This window comes from Dendropsophus ebraccatus, chromosome 6 (assembly GCF_027789765.1).
Source record: "Dendropsophus ebraccatus isolate aDenEbr1 chromosome 6, aDenEbr1.pat, whole genome shotgun sequence".
NCBI classification, from domain to species: Eukaryota; Metazoa; Chordata; class Amphibia; order Anura; family Hylidae; genus Dendropsophus; species Dendropsophus ebraccatus.
Window position 1 is genome coordinate 136,527,235 of NC_091459.1, and position 16,899 is coordinate 136,544,133.

The 16,899-nt window shown below is 44.3% G+C and overlaps 1 protein-coding gene across 17 annotated transcripts in view; it reads right to left on the minus strand.

Moving 5' to 3' along the window:
- The window catches only part of KLHL29 (kelch like family member 29), a 656,253-nt gene that overhangs the window by 203,445 nt on the left and 435,909 nt on the right, over positions 1 to 16,899 (minus strand). The gene's annotated exons all lie outside the window — the stretch shown is intronic.

Consider the following 16,899-nt stretch of genomic DNA (forward strand, 5'->3'; position numbering starts at 1 on the left):
TCTGACACAGTGCTCTCTGCTGCCACCTCTGTCCATGTCAGGAACTGTCCAGAGCAGGAGAGGTTTTCTATGTGGATTTGCCACAGAGGTGGCAGCAGAGAGCACTGTGTCAGACTGGAAAGAATACACCACTTCCTGCGGGACATACAGCAGCAGCCAAGTATGGGAAGACTTGAGATTTTTAAATAGAAGTAAATTACAAATTTATATAACTTTATGATACTGGTTGATTTAAAAGCATTTTATTTTCTCCGGAGTATTCCTTTAAATGGAAATTTGTATCCTGTGGGCGTGCTGCAGGGAAATTGAAGGCATAAAGTTACTGATCTCTGAGAGTCTTGGCACTGTGATTACTTTTGATCACTCTTCCCTTCTAATAGAACTGCGTACTCTGTCAATGTAAGAATTAAACTAAAATAAGACAATCCCTTTCAGGTACGAAAAGCATAAGTATAATAGAAACAACTCTAGAATAATGTCCGTCCAAAGCTGCTGACCTGCTTGCTGATGGTTTCCATTTCCAAAATAACATACATAAAATAAACGGCGAGTGAAGCTATATGACAAAGATGCACGATATACCAGCCGTACGCTATGTCTATGACAATGGAGCCCCCCTTTAAGACTAATCCTAGTATCCCTCCATTGGCGAGCCCCGGGCTGCTTCTCTCATCACTCAGTGACAATAGTTTCTGGGTGATGAATTGTGCAGAAAGCTGCAGTATCAATAAAATGAAGATGATAGAAGATTTCTCCGGAGCTCCTATCACAGGATCTAGGGATGCCAGATCGACACTAAATGCCCTGCGAGGACGGCTGATGAAATAGCTGCTTAAAGAATCATTTTACTTTGGGAACAAAAGCCGCGTTCTGTCTCCTCAACTCCGCTGCTTTATGTTGGGATTGTTTTTACTCTAAAGCCATATATATATATATATATATATATATATATATATATATATATATATATATGATTTAGCAAACATGGTGTAAAGTGAAACTGGCTCAGTTGCCCCTAGCAACCAATCAGAGTCCACCTTTCATTCCTCACAGACTCTTTGGAAAATGAAAGGTGGAATCTGATTGGTTGCTAGGGGAACTGAGCCGGTTTCACTTTACACCATGTTTGATAAATCTCCCCCATAGTGCGTGGGATGCTAAGATCTATAAAAACGTAGACTGTGCAATGAGAACAGAGAGTTCTGTAGCTGCCGGCTTTACTCGCTCTATGGCATCGGCCGCTCCATTATATTTTATATTATACTTCACTTTTGGTGAATCTAAACTAATTGTATGGAAAATTGCTTCAATGCCAATTTTATCGTATGACATTTATAGGAAGATGTTTCACTTACAATGTCCCCATACAGCTCTATTACACAGGCTCTCTATTATTTCATCCGTAGAGAGGTTGTCTGGTTTAGAAACCCCATTTTCATATAGCCTGTTTGATGGGCCCCCTTTAAGGAGCCCCTTTAAAGGGGTACTCCGGCGGGGGGGGGGCATTTTTCTCCTGACACCAGGGAGGAGGTGGCTGAGGGAAACGACGTCCACCCACCTCCCCAGTTCAAGCGGCGGGTCCCGCATCGCGGCGCTCAGGTCCCCGGCCGCTTCATGGTGTCTGACGCAGGCCCGAGACGATACGTCAGTGACAGAGGAGGGATCTGAGCGGACTTGAAACAGATCCCGCCTCCGTCACTGAGTGGCTGAGCGGACCTGAGACGTCACGTCTCGGCCCCGCATCAGACACCAGGAAGCACCGCGATGCGGGACCCAACTCTGGTACCGAGGAGGTGAGTGGACGTCGTTTCCCTCAGCCACCTACTCCCTGATGTCAGGAAAAAAATGCCCCCCCCCCCGCCGGAGTACCCCTTTAAGGCTACAAAGATGGTCACAATTAGAGATGATCGCAACTCAAGCATGCTCGAGTCCAATCATTCAGCAGTTGATTACAGGTGGCTGAAGGAGTTGGATGCAGCCCTAGGGAATCATAGGCCATAGGCTAAATCCATGTTTCCAGGACTCCCTAGGGCTGCATCCAACTCCTTCAGCCACCGGTATTCAAATTCTGAACGATCGGCATGCTTGAGTTGTGCTCATTGCTTATCCCAATCCTTATGTGCATTATACAAACAGCCTATTGATTACAGTGAAATTTTTTTATTTCACCTGCAGGGGGCGCTGTAGTGAATTAGAAAATTTTAGTAATTTTTATTTAAGTCATGTGAGGCCACTCCCCCTCGCACTAATCTGTGCCCATAAAGAAAGTTGCAAAAGCAAATGAGGCGCGAGTAATAATGCGCAAATTTTAATAAATTCTTCCCATGCAGTTTATAATAGTTCTTACAGGTTTACGAGCTTATGCAGACTGTTTGTTTTTTTGTGTGTTTTTATAATCAAGTTCAATGTTTAAACCTTATGTAGTAAGCTCCACTTGAAGGTTGCTGAAATATAATCTGTGCTCCTTAAATACTCTGTACTGCTTTTAGCATTCCATTGCTCTTCTTGCTATAACTTAATACTACCATGTCTATGAAGAGGAACTGGAACTCTGATCACTATAAAGATAAATTAAAGGGGTGTTCTAAAGTTTAAAAAAAAAGAACTCTTATCCACATAATACAAGACAGTTGTCAGATCTTGGGGGGTTTGATCTCTAGGACCCCCCTATGACCTCAGGAATGGGGACCCTGGAGTTTGTTTAGAACGAAGAAGTGAGTGACATGAGAGGTGGGGTTCTTTGTATCCTCTAGGGGAGCTGCTGGACGTTGGCGTTCACTCTCCTCTGATATCTCAGGCAGCTTCATAGACAATGAATGGGGCGGCGACAGGTACGAGCAGCTCACCACACCGCTCAAAACAAACACTCAGGTCCCTGTTTTCAAGGTTGGGGGGGGGGGGGGGGGGTCCCAGTGGTCTGACACTTATATATTATCCTGAGGACGAAGAATTATAATAGGTCTGGGGGAAAAAAAAAAAAAGAAGAAGGTTAATTAAACTTTTTTTTTATTTTTTTTTTAAGTTTGAATATTTTCTTGACATCCTCTGCGCTGCTGTCAGCACTCCGGCACTCAGTTTGCTGACAGGTTGGTATTTTCTGACCACATACTTGTGTCCTCATCATACAAGCACGCGATGGGTGGCACCATGACCTCCACCATACCCCAGCATGAGTACACTGGGTATCCGTACTGAACTGGAGCTCAAATAATTACGGAAATAATAGAGATGGTCGGAGTACAGAAGACTCATCCAACAGGGCTCCAAAAATAACTATAACTAATAAAGTGTCTCTAACAGATGCTGGAGCATGAAGCTGCTTCCTTATACTGGATTTCCAGGCAGGAGATTAAAGGGCCCCTGTAAGCAGCCCCTGGCCCGCTCCTCACCCCTCAGCTGCCAATCCCAATCACAACGCCAAAACAATCCTTCAATGAGAAACACATTGGGTTAAAGTAAGTATGAGCAACACGTCCTAATCCAGGCCAAATGATATGTGTATTACCGCCAGTAACCGGGTGATACAGGAACCTTCATAGATCAGCCACTAAACCCAGAATAATACGGGGATAGAGGGCAATAAAATACCCGAGGGAGGGGGGGGGGGGGGCTGAGGGGGGGGGCGATAGAGGGTATCCATGACATTTCTTAACGTTAACATGATTAAAGATTTTAAAAAGTTATCCATAACAGGGCCATAGAAAGTTATCCAGGGTTAGAAAAACACTTGGCCGCTTTCTTCCAGAAACTTCCATTGAAGTGAATGGAGATTAATTACAATACCACACACAAACTAGAGACAAGAGTGACGCTGTTTCTGGATAACCTGTATTCTCTATGGGAGCTGCTAGCTGGGGTGTAACTACCACCATGGCAGCAATAGCGGCCCATCCCTCCAATACACTGGGCCTCCTGAGCTGCCATCATGATATCAAGGGAGATGCCTACCATGGGGGACAATATGTACTAGGGAAGGGGAAATACAAGGGGGGGGGGTGCCTACCATGGGGGACACTAGGGGAGATGCCTACCATGGGGGACACTAGGGGAGATGCCTACCATGGGGGACACTAGGGGAGATGCCTACCACTGGGGACACTAGGGGAGATGCCTACCATGGGGGGCAGTAGGAGAGATGCCTACCATGGGGGACACTAGGGGAGATGCCTACCATGGGGGGCACTAGGGGAGATGCCTACCATGGGGGACACTAGGGGAGATGCCTACTATGGGGGACACTAGGGGAGATGCCTACCATAGGAGGCATTAGGGGAGATGCCTACCATGGGGGACACTAGGGGAGATGCCTACCATGGGGGACACTAGGAGATATGCCTACCATGGGAGGCACTAGTGGAGATGCCTACCATGGGGGACACTAGGAGAGATGCCTACCATGGGGGGCAGTAGGGGAGATGCCTACCATGGGGGACACTAGGAGAGATGCCTACCATGGGGGGCAGTAGAGGAGATGCCTACCATGGGGGACACTAGGGGAAATGCCTACCATGGGGGGCACTAGGGGAGATGCCTACCATGGGGGACACTAGGGGAGATGCCTACCATGGGGGACAGTAGGGGAGATGCCTACCATGGGGGGCACTAGGGGAGATGCCTACCATGGGGGACACTAGGGGAGATGCCTACCATGGGGGGCACTAGGGGAGATGCCTACCATGGGGGACAGTAGGGGAGATGCCTACCATGGGGGACACTAGGGGAGATGCCTACCATGGGGGACAGTAGGGGAGATGCCTACCATGGGGGGCACTAGGGGAGATGCCTACCATGGGGGACACTAGGGGAGATGCCTACCATGGGGGACACTAGGGGAGATGCCTACCATGGGGGGCACTAGGGGAGATGCCTACCATGGGGAACACTAGGGGAGATGCCTACCATGGGGGGCACTAGGGGAGATGCCTACCATGGGGGACAGTAGGGGAGATGCCTACCATGGGGGACACTGGGGGAGATGCCTACTATGGGGGGCACTAGGGGAGATGCCTTCCATGGGGGGCACTATCTACTGGGGGGGGGGGGGTACCAAGGGGGATGCCTAAAATATGTTATATACTTGGTGGAGTTCCAACAAACAGGGGGATAATCTTAGAGAAATGTTTGCTATAGGGCCCAGTTCCTGACATGGACAGAGGTGGCAGCAGAGAGCAATGTGTCAGACTGGAAAGAATACACCACTTCCTGCAGGACATACAGCAGCTGATAAGTACTTGAAGACTTGAAATTTTGTAAATAGAAGTAAATTACGAATCTATATTACTATCTGAAATCAGTTGAATTGAAAGAAAGAGATTTGCACCGGAGTACCTCTTTAATGGCAGGACAGCTCCTTGAAATACGATTGCAGATACATAATGATCTAAATTCTCATCCTGACACTTTCCTCTAAACTAGAATAAGAAGCTGAATATTGTTTATCTCCGACTAAGTGAATGTGCTGGTAATTCATCACAATGGTTGTAGTCGCTGGGGAAATAATTAGTGAGGAGAGGATGGCACACAAGCCGGGGACGTGGCAAGAAAATAATCATCATAATCTGACGGCTATGGACCCGGCGTCAGATACCGAGAGATCACAGTCACATCACAGCTGAAGAAAGCAGCCTGGAAGCTAAGGCAGCCCCTATGGACTCCGCTATAAGGGCAGCTGTCAGAGAAGGTCGTCAGACTGCAGAGAACGCCATAACCACGTCCATCTCCATATCACAGTCACAGTACTCAGAACTTTCCAACACAATCATATTTATTAACTGATTTACTAATTAGGTTCCGTCACATTATTATAATGGCAGAAAGTTTTCCACCATGACACTGGTTATTGCTGTGTGTGTGTATCCAGAATACACTGGGTACTAATATTATATAGTATATAGGAAAGTTTAGGTAAAAAGCTGATCCACACATTTCCCAGTTAGCAAAAGACTGGACTAGGGGGTTGAGAGAAACATGTGACCAAAGCATCTTTCTTACATATGTGACCAATGGGTGTGGCTAAGACACAGCAGTAAAGTTAACCCTTACACTGCTGTTTAGCAGTGTGACAAGTAAAGAGGAACTACATACAGCAAATATACCATAACTGAACCCAGTTTAAGGGGATAAACAAGGTATTTCTCCACACAACAATTTTAGGCTGGTATATGGGCAGTAAGACATTGCATATCTATGATCTATCTGTCTATCTCCTATCTATCTATCTATCTATCTATCTATCTATGTAGCAAAAATACTCTGCAGCACTCGGAAGTTCTTGAGCAAACGTGACGTGGGTTTATTTAAACATCCTAAACACAGCAAACAAGAAGTAAAGAGACACGACGTTTCGGCGTACCTTACGCCATTTTCAAATGAAAATGGCGTAAGGTACGCCGAAACGTCGTGTCTCTTTACTTCTTGTTTGCTGTGTTTAGGATGTTTAAATAAACCCACGTCACGTTTGCTCAAGAACTTCCGAGTGCTGCAGAGTATTTTTGCTACATATCTACTTTGGTCCGTTGTCCAGGACCCGTCTGCGGGCACCTATCTCGTGCATTCAAGGTGCTGCCTATATTTCTTAAGATATCTATCTATCTATCTATCTATCTATCTCCTATTATCTTTCAATCTATCTATCCATCTATCTATCTATCTCCTATCTATCTATCTATCTATCTATCTATCTATCTATCTATTTCCTATCTATCTATCTATCTATCTATCTATCTATCTATCTATCTCCTATCTATCTATCTCCTATCGACTATCTATCTGTCTATCTATCTATCTATCTATCTATCTCCTATCTATCTATCTCCTATCTATCTATCTATCTATCTATCTATCTATCTATCTATCTCCTATCTATTTCCTATCTATCTATCTATCTATCTATCTATCTCCTATCTATCTATCTCCTATCTATCTATCTCCTATCGACTATCTATCTGTCTATCTATCTATCTATCTATCTATCTCCTATCTATCTATCTCCTATCTATCTATCTATCTATCTATCTATCTATCTATCTATCTATCTATCTATCTATCTCCTATCTATTTCCTATCTATCTATCTATCTATCTATCTATCTCCTATCTATCTATCTCCTATCTATCTATCTATCTCCTATCGACTATCTATCTGTCTATCTATCTATCTATCTATCTATCTATCTCCTATCTATTTCCTATCTATCTATCTATCTATCTATCTCCTATCTATCTATCTATCTATCTATCTATCTATCTCCTATCTATCTATCTATCTATCTATCTATCTATCTATCTATCTATTATCTATCTATCTATCTATCTATTTATCTATCTATCTCCTATCTATCTATTATCTATCTCCTATCTATCTATCTATCTATCTATCTATCTATCTATCCGCTCACACACTTACAGCTCATCCCGGCCCTGTACATGATGGCTGTAATGAGTCTGATGAATATCTCGGGGACGGTCATGGTATACCAGGCCGCACAGCATTGATTGAAGGGTTTGTTTTTCTGCTTGAAATATCTGGAGGGATTTCATTACAATCATATTGTCAGGGTAGATGGATAATGTTTGCACCATATAATCAGGGGCCATATATGAAATCAATGAGGCTCTGGACTGGATAATGTGTTAGAGGACAATGAGTGAGAGTCAGGCGGCGAGGCCTGTAGCGTGGGGAGACTTTACCATGTGCTCTGTCCTGCCGTATAATCATCTACCACCTCATTTACATCCACATGTTACTGTTTCTGGGGTTGGGATGCTGCGGGCCTTTGTATCTGATATTTTACCTGTATTATTTCTATATATCCTCTTGATGCCAGAACATTATTAATAGTGCATAAAATTCCGGGATAGGTCTATGTTTCTTCCATTGAATTCCCATAGCTTGTAAGGTGCCCATATAAGATCAATTGGATGACGAGACAATATAGTATTCTTCCCTTCCATGGGGAGCGGTTAATAAGCCGCTGCCAGAAACCTCTGTCGTAATCCAAGGTGCCCAATCCTTCTTATACACCGACATCTCCTCTGCTGATAGGGTGATCCCCTATGGACATTGTATAATATTTCAGTTGTCCAGTGGTGGCGCTGCAGGGAAGCTTAAAGGGGTTATCCAGCAGTACAAAAACATGGCCACTTTCTGCCAGAGACAGCCCCACTCTTGTCTCTAGATTGGGCGGGGTTTTGCTGCTCAGTTTCATCGAAGTGAATGGAGCTTAATTGCAAACTGCACCTGAACTGGAGACAAGAGTCGTGTTGTCTCTTAAAGAAAGTGGCCATGTTTTTGTAGCACTAGATAACCCCTTTAAGACTTGCTGCTAGGTTCTCCTTTAGATTATATATGATCACAGGTAGACACTCCAAGGGAACACCTTGTATTCCGATTTGTACTGTATGATCCATTTAGCAAAAAGCATTATATACAGCAGAGAACTCCTTAAAGGGGTGCTCTGGCAAAAAAAAATAAAAATATATATATATATATTTCAAATCAATGGGTGTCAGAAAGTTATATAGACTTGTAATTTACTTCTATTTAAAAATCTCAAATCCTGTACTTATCAGCTGCTGTATGTCCTACAGGAAGTGTTGTTTCCTTTCCAGTCTGACACAGTGCTCTCTGCTGCCACCTCTGTCCATGTCAGGAACTGTCCAAAGCAGCAGCAAATCCCCATAGAAAACCTTTCCTGCTCTGGACAGTTCCGAACATGGACAGAGGTGGCAGCAGAGAGCACTGTGTCAGGCTGGAAAGAATACACCACTTCCTGCAGAACATACAGCAGCTGATAAGGATTTTTAAGTAGATTTGAAAGAAATTTTTTTGTGAGAGTATCCCTTTAAAGTGTCAATCCCTAGGCCAATACAGCAATGCAAGCAATCAGTAATCAGTTCGATCGGTGCTCATTTACAAGGTCTTTACAATCAAACATTAGCTGGATGGTTCATGTGGCCTATTATGTGGGAGGACATGTGGTTGATTTACAAGATGCGATCAGCTGATCGCTGGCCTTCGATCGTTCCTGCCTGGAGATAATGGCACCCTAGTAATAAAGCGGATCAATTAACATCATGGCAAGGAACCTCCCCAGATCCCAGCATGGCACAGGCCTCATGGTCAGAATCCTCCGCCTCTCCTTACCCGCTTACAGGTCACCAAACACTTACAGAGCGGAGCTGAAAAATCCAGTATCATGTTAATAACAGCCTCATTTATAATACATTACTCAGCCTCATAAAGTGCAGCGCGTTTATTGACCCCCCCCCCCCCCCCTCCAGCTGCCAGGACCGGCCGTCGGAATAGAAAACATGAAGACAAGACTCTCACTTATTATCAAATCTCCATGGCTATGGCAGGTTGTCGATAATTTTGAGGCCTCGTATTTCTTCTATAATTGACACCGGTGCCTTGAAGGTAACCTTTGAATGGAAGAAGTAACAAAGGGGATTATTTAAACATCACAGTTTGCCGAGGCTGGCAGCTACAGAGGCTCCTCCGGACGTCTCCGCGCTCCGTTTTGTGGCGCCATCTCTGGAGATATTATTATTGACTGCATATAAAAAAAACACACACAGTATATTTATCATGACCGCTGAGTAAGGATGACTGAGTAAGGATGACTATACAGGGAAGACTATAGCAGCCATTCACATCAGATTGCTGATGCCGGATAAATACGCGTGCGTACTGTGCCTAAAAAGTAGGGCGTAGAGCACTGCCAGGGGGGAACAAAAGGATTGGGCACTTGAAGTTCAGCATCTTTTTCAACATATGCCATCAAGGGAGAGTTGGGAGGCCCCTATACATATTAGATGGTCAATTTCCCTGCAGCACTCCCACAGGATACATGAAGCATTACACAAATTTCCATTTAAAGGTATACTCCGGAGAAAATAAAATGCTTTTAAATCAAGCAGTATCAGAAAGTTATATAAATTTGTAATTTACTTCTATTTAAAAATCTCAAGTTTTCCAGTACTTATCAGCTGCTACATGTCCTGCAGGAATTGGTGTATTCTCTCCAGTCTGACACAGTGCTCTCTGCTGCCACCTCTGTCCATGTCAGGAAATGTCCAGAGCAGGAGAGGTTTTCTATGGGGATTTGCTACGGTTCTGGACAGTTCCTGACATGGACAGAGGTGGCAGCAGATAGCACTGTGTCAGACTGGAAAGAATACACCACTTCCTGCAGGACATACAGCAGCTGATAAGTAGTGGAAGACTTAAGAAAAATAGAAGTAATTTACAAATGTAGTTGATGTGAGAAAACATTTTTGTACTTGGGTAAGGGTGCGTTCACACCTACAGGATCCGCAGCAGATCTGCAGCAGATTTAATGGTGCAGATTTGATGCTGTGTTCAGTTATTTAAATGAAATCTGCAGCTGATCCAGTAAGTGTGAATGTACCCTTAAGGAGTATTTTTTTTAAATATAATATATGGTGGAGTAGAATAAAAATACTCACCTGCCCTGTTCCCCCACAGCTGCCATACCCACAGCTTCAGGTCACTACTTCCCTCATGGTTTTTGTAATTCATTGAACCTTCAGGAACTGCCAGCTCAGCCGGTCACTAGCCACAATGGTGCTTGACCCCGATCAGTGACCAGCTGAGCAGTTCCTGTGGGGTTAATACAGTAGCCGGAGACATCAATGAGCATTGGATTTTAGGACCCAGTGCTTATGCAACCTAATGTAATGGTCGCTGGTTGAACACATTAACGTGTCACTGTCGTGTTTTTTTTTTTTTTTTTGCAGAAATCAATAGTCCAGGCGATTTTAAGAAACTTTGTAATTGGGTTTATTAGGCAAAAAATGCCATTATCTGCATTCAGAAAGACTTTTCCCAGGCCCCCCCCTCCCTCCTCTCTCTCATCCACTGCTCATTATTAGGAAATCACGTCTTATTGCATCAGACGTGCCCTGTCTGTTCTATGAAGGGGGGAGGGGGGAGATTAGTTGGCAGCAGAGAACAAAGGATTACACAGCGGGACCTGTGTATAAGCTGGTATTCAGAGGTCAGAGAGGTCAGTGCTGACTTCAGAGGAGAGAGCCTGGTGATGTAGCTGTAAATTAACTCTTTGTTGTCCTGTTTTGGTGCCTCATCTCCCTCCACCCCTCCCCTCTCCATAGAGAACAATGAAGACAGGGGGGAGAGCTTCAAACTGCTTTTTCATGATAAAAATGCATTTTTCGGCTAATAAACCCAATTACAAAGTTTCTTAAAATCGCCTGTGCTATTGATTTCAGCAAAAAAAAAAAAAAAAAAAATTAAACGACAGGTACACTAAGGGTCCTGCTCTCTGATGGAGCTCTTACTTCATGTCTTGGAACGTGACAGAGTTCCTACCTAGAAGCAGCTACAGTGCTGAAACCAATGCAAATGGCTGACAAACACTAGACAGGACAAGTGGAACGCCAGGGGGTTGTCTGCAGTAGCCTACCCCCAATTTCTACAGCCCACAACATCAAACCACGAGCCGTACACCCAGTCCTAATTAACTACGATTCAACTCAGCAAGATGCCACATTGCACAAACAAACTCAAAGAGGCCGATGACAGACTCGGCTCTGCTACATCTGCACATCAAACCTGTCATCTGAGAGTCTCGGCTGATTTGTCGTCTCTCCGTCTCGACAGAGGTAACGTGCAGCTTGCTTTCTGGTTGGGAGTAACATCAAAGACTGTGTTTCTGCAGCCAGACATGTAACAGCCAGATGTTGTGAGGATTCCAGCAATGTCAAGTGCATTTCTGTAACACACCAGGGCGCCACGTGACAGCGCCCGCCTCGCCGCTCTCATCTACTGGGCATTTTTTGGTAAAGAGTAATGGTGATCTTAAGAAAATAAACTACATGAAACGCGCTGACAGAAAACACTTGTAGCCATCATTTTTCTTCCTTCCCATTCGAGTTCATCAAAGACGAGTTGCCCTCGGCTCGTAGAGAATAAAACTAAATAACACCGAACTTTAAGGAACCTCGTGCGCTGAGATCACTTCAGTCAGACGCTTTCTGAGGGTATATAGACGAACCATCGCTGTCTATTCCCAGTATACACCGCCATAACATTAAAACCACCAATAAACAAAGGGAAAAAATACTGCTTATCCCAATACTATGTAGGGGGAGTAAAGGCTACCGCCGCCCAGTCCAGTCCCAAGAGCTACTCTATGGGGCTTGTGGAGTCCATGGCTTGATGGGTCAGGGTTATTTTGGCACCTTAAGGTGGACTTCAGGTGTATACCGATATGTATTACTCTACTGCTTTATATTTATAGATACCACTGTATATGACTTTTGTACTTCATGGGGGTCTGTTCTGCTGGTAGGCACTTTAGTTCTTCTGGTGGTAGGTACTCCAGTTCTTCTGCTGGTAGGTACTCAAGTTGATCTGGTGGTAGGTACTCCAGTTCTTCTGGTGGTAGGTACTCCAGTTCTTCTGGTGGTAGGTACTCCAGTTCTTCTGGTGGTAGGTACTCCAGTTCTTCTGGTGGTAGGTACTCCAGTTCTTCTGGTGTAAGTACTCCAGTTCTTCTGGTGGTAGGTACTCCAGTTCTTCTGGTGTAAGTACTCCAGTTCTTCTGGTGTAAGTATTCCAGTTCCTTTGCTGGTAGGTACTCCAGTTCTTCTTGTGGTAAGTATTCCAGTTCTTCTGCTGGTAGGTAACCCAGTTTTTATGGTGGTAGGTACCCCAGTTGTTCTGGTGGTAGGTACTCAAGTTCTTCTAGTGGTACGTACTCCAGTTCTTCTAGTGGTAGGCTCCACAGTTCTTCTGCTGGTAGGCTCCCCAGTTCTTTTGGTGGTAGGTACTCCAGTTCTTTCAGTGGTAGGCTCCCCAGTTCTTCTGGTGTTAGGTACTCCAGTTCTTCTAGTGGTAGGCTCCACAGTTCTTCTGCTGGTAGGCTCCCCAGTTCTTCTGGTGGTAGGTACTCCAGTTCTTCTAGTGGTAGGCTCCCCAGTTATTCTGGTCGGTACCCTAGTTCTTTTTGTGGTAGGTCTTCCAGTTCTTCTGGCGGTAGGTACTCTAGTTTTTCTGGTGGTAGGTACTCCAGTTCCTTGGCTGGTAGGTACTCCAGTTCTTCTAGTGGTAGGTACTCCAGTTCCTCTGTTGGTAGGTACTCCAGTTCTTCTAGTGGTAGGTACTCCAGTTCCTCTGTTGGTAGGTACTCCAGTTGTTCTAGTGTCAGGTACTCCAGTTCATTGGCTGGTAGATACTCCAGTTCTTCTAGTGGTAGGTACTCCAGTTCCTCTGGCAGTAGGTACTCTGGTTCTTCTGATGGTAGGTATGCTGTTAGTTACTCCAGTTGCACTGGCTAGGCATGTATGTGCTTTATTTCATCCTAGACTACACTGGAATATGGTTTGTGTATTGTGCCCAGAAATCCGCTCACTAATGGATTGCACATAAATATTCAGATGGGAGAGCGGCACATAAATATGCCTTATGTGGGAGTTCTTCCCCAAAGTTGACAGCCCGGCTATTAATGTGACTCAAATATTACAGAACACACAGGCATGTAAATGCCATAAATTATCTCCAGGAACACTTGTTTTTATTGAAAAATACTGCCATGTCTAGCGACTTGGGGCACACAGGAGATGAATGTATAATTCCTAATCCTGCCCTCTCGGGCTTCATCATTCACTGATGCCTATGGGATCAAATATGTTAAATACCCGATATATCCCTGCACCCTGCACAGTGATGATATTATACAGGACCCTGGTGGTGTATAGACACAATAAGCCTATCCTCCTAGCTGCCACAGGGGGTGCCACCTAGCTGCCCTACAGCCGGGGGTGCCTTGTTGTACAGTGATACATCATCCACTTCAATATGACTGCACAACTAGGCAACTATTTGCCTTTCAGGCCTAGAAAAAGCCTATTTACTATGAGCCCCGTGTCACCCAGCTTTCCCCAGAGGCCAGAATCCAGAACACAGAGGGTTATTCTCTATATACTCTGAAGCTTCATTTATTAAATACCCATACAAGCTGTTCACCCAGATTACAATGATACTAATATACTGTAATAATATCTGCATGAAATTTGATCTCATAGATTCAGCTGGAGCGAAATGTTATAGAAGTAACATTAAAGGACAACTCCGGCCAAAAGTATTTTTTAATATGTTATTACTTATGGAAAGTTAGACAAATTCCTAATGTACATTAATTATAGGAAATGCACATATAGGGCTATTTCCCTTGATTTAGTAGATCATGGAGTGTTGAAATTCTCACAAAATTTGTGACGTCACGAATCAGGTGTAATTCCTGTGAAGTGTCCAGCAGGGGGCCCAGTATATGTAGAAGTCTATGGCACTGTATTGAAGTGTATGGAAGATGCAATGTAATGTAAAAACTACACTTTATTAATATATTCAAATTTTCTTTTATATATTGTCCACTAGGTGGCGCCATGTTGTTGCTCCCAGGGGAATGAATCTAGAATGTCTAACGGCATTAATTGTGTAGTATTGTAAGGCAGGGATGCGGAACTTTCGGCCCTACAGCTGTTGCAAAACTACAATTCCCATCATGCCTGAGCACTTTGGCTCTCCGGGCATGATGGGATTTGTAGTTTTACAAAAGCTGGAGAGCCGCAGGTTTCCCATTCCTGTTGTAAGGGATGAATTTGTAATTTATTGATCTAAACCTCTGCTCGTTCTATGAGCCCTACTCAGTAATTGTCAGCTGTGTGTGGACAGTCACAGAGGAAGGCTGTCCGTCACGGTGTGGCTCCTCCCACTGGACTCCTGAACTCAGAATAAAGAGGTTTAGATCAATAATTTATAAGTTCTAAGGAATCTTTTCCTACAAAACTATTTATCAATCTGCTCATCTCCTCTCGCTCTATAAGGGTATGTTCACACTGAGGAATAGGTAAGGAATTCATTTTACACTTATTCTGCTTGAAATTCTATAAAATATGTACAGAGCAATGTCCCATTGTGTTCAATGGGATTTCTGCTCTGTTGTTCACAAGGCGGAACTTACACGCGGAATGTTCCGCCACTGATGCGCTTTCCGCCCAAAGAGTTGACATCAACTGAATACTCTGCTTCTCACCCAGATGAAAGAGCTCAGTAAAGGACTTCTATCTTAGGCTGGGTTCACACTACGTTTTTGCTATCCATTTTCGATAAAAAAAAAACGGATGGATGGATCCAATTTTCCATTGACTTCCATTATAAAAAATGGAACCAAACGCATTTGTACACAAAAATGTAGCCGGATGCGTTTTGACCTGTTTTTTTTTTTTTTTTTTTTTTTTTTTTTTTATAATGGAAGTCAATAGGAAAACAGATCAAAACAGATACACACAATTGCATCCGTTTTTTTATCCATTTTTGTAAAAACAGATAACAAAAACATAGTGTGAACCCAGCCTTAGGCTATGTTCACACAAAGTAAGTTCAGCAGGAATCGCTGCCATTGTAACAACGGCCGTGATTCCCACGGAACTTACGTAGTGCTGCCTTCTGAGGGAATCCCGGCCAGAGTGTATACACATAGTATACACTCCGGCTGGGATCCCTAGCGGCGCAGTAAAAAACTGACATGTCAGTTTTCTGCGGCCACTATTCAGTGAATAGCGGCCGCAGAAAACCCTGTCAGTGCACACTATGGAGCGAGCGGCTCCGACCGCACGCTCCATACTGTGCAATGGGAAGTTCTGATGGGGATGCGCACGGATGCGTCTGCATCAGAACTCTGCTGCACTACAGATCATCCAGCTGGTACTGCATTACCGGCTGGGATGATCTTTTCAGAGATCACGGAACGGCCGGTCTCATACATAGTGTGAACATAGCCTTACAGAGAATTCTTTCAAGGAATTAATTGGAAAAAAAAATTACTGAAAATAACGGATGACAGAATCATCACAGTGAAATAATATAAAGCCGGAACAAAACGTTACATAAAATTGTGCCGAACAAATCATTTCTAACTACATTAATATAAATGGAAAAAAAAAAAAAGGAAACTGTCACATCCTGAATGTTCTTCCATTCTCCTTCAACTCTGCCAAAAGCGGCGCGCCCGGCTCTTATCTCAGCGGGACGGTGACCTTGACATGTGCCATCAAGTTGGCAGGCTGGAATTACGGATAATTTAAGTCACAACTGTCTTTGCATTATAAGAAGCTCGGTTTCCCTGGAACTCTTCTAATCAGGCATTGTTATACATTTACATAAGCTCCATCCTGCATTGTGTGGGAAGATCACCTAGTAACGTATCTGCCGAGGGAAGGGGATGGAATCTTGTGGACTCCCGGGGGAGCAGGCGCCCCCTCCCACGCTGGTGCTTCTGGTGCGCTGCTGTGTTGACCCCCGGTGTGGAAGTACGGCTGGTAACTTGCCAAATGGTTAAGCGTGGCGCCAGTTCTATGGTGGTTGGCCGAGATATAGCCTTGCCCGGTGGTATTGTGTTGTGACACCAGTGCCGGTTGGGCACACAGGTATGGTGGCACACCTGCTTTTATTTAATAGGCCGGCTATACCTTTTTCCCCTGTGGTCGGTGACCTGCCGGGTTGTTGCGGGGTCCCTTTGGTACTTATCACAGTGGTCCGGAGTGGAGTAGTGACCGTCCCGAACTATTGGTAATGCCACGCACTAAAAGGGGAGATGACCCAAAGAAAGTGTGTGTGCTGTGTCGGTGCTTGACGAGGAATCACAGAGTCTCTTAAGCATAAATATAATCTTGTTTACTCTGAAGATACTTGAGGTAGGCAGCAGATAATACAACTTTGCCTTGATACAATACTTGATAAGTTACTTAATACTTTAGAGTTCAGATCTGCACTGAGAGTAGAGAGAGTGGTACAGCTGTGCTGATTGAGTTGCGTGATGAGAGGTTGACGAGGGTTTCAGAAGAGTAGAGAGGA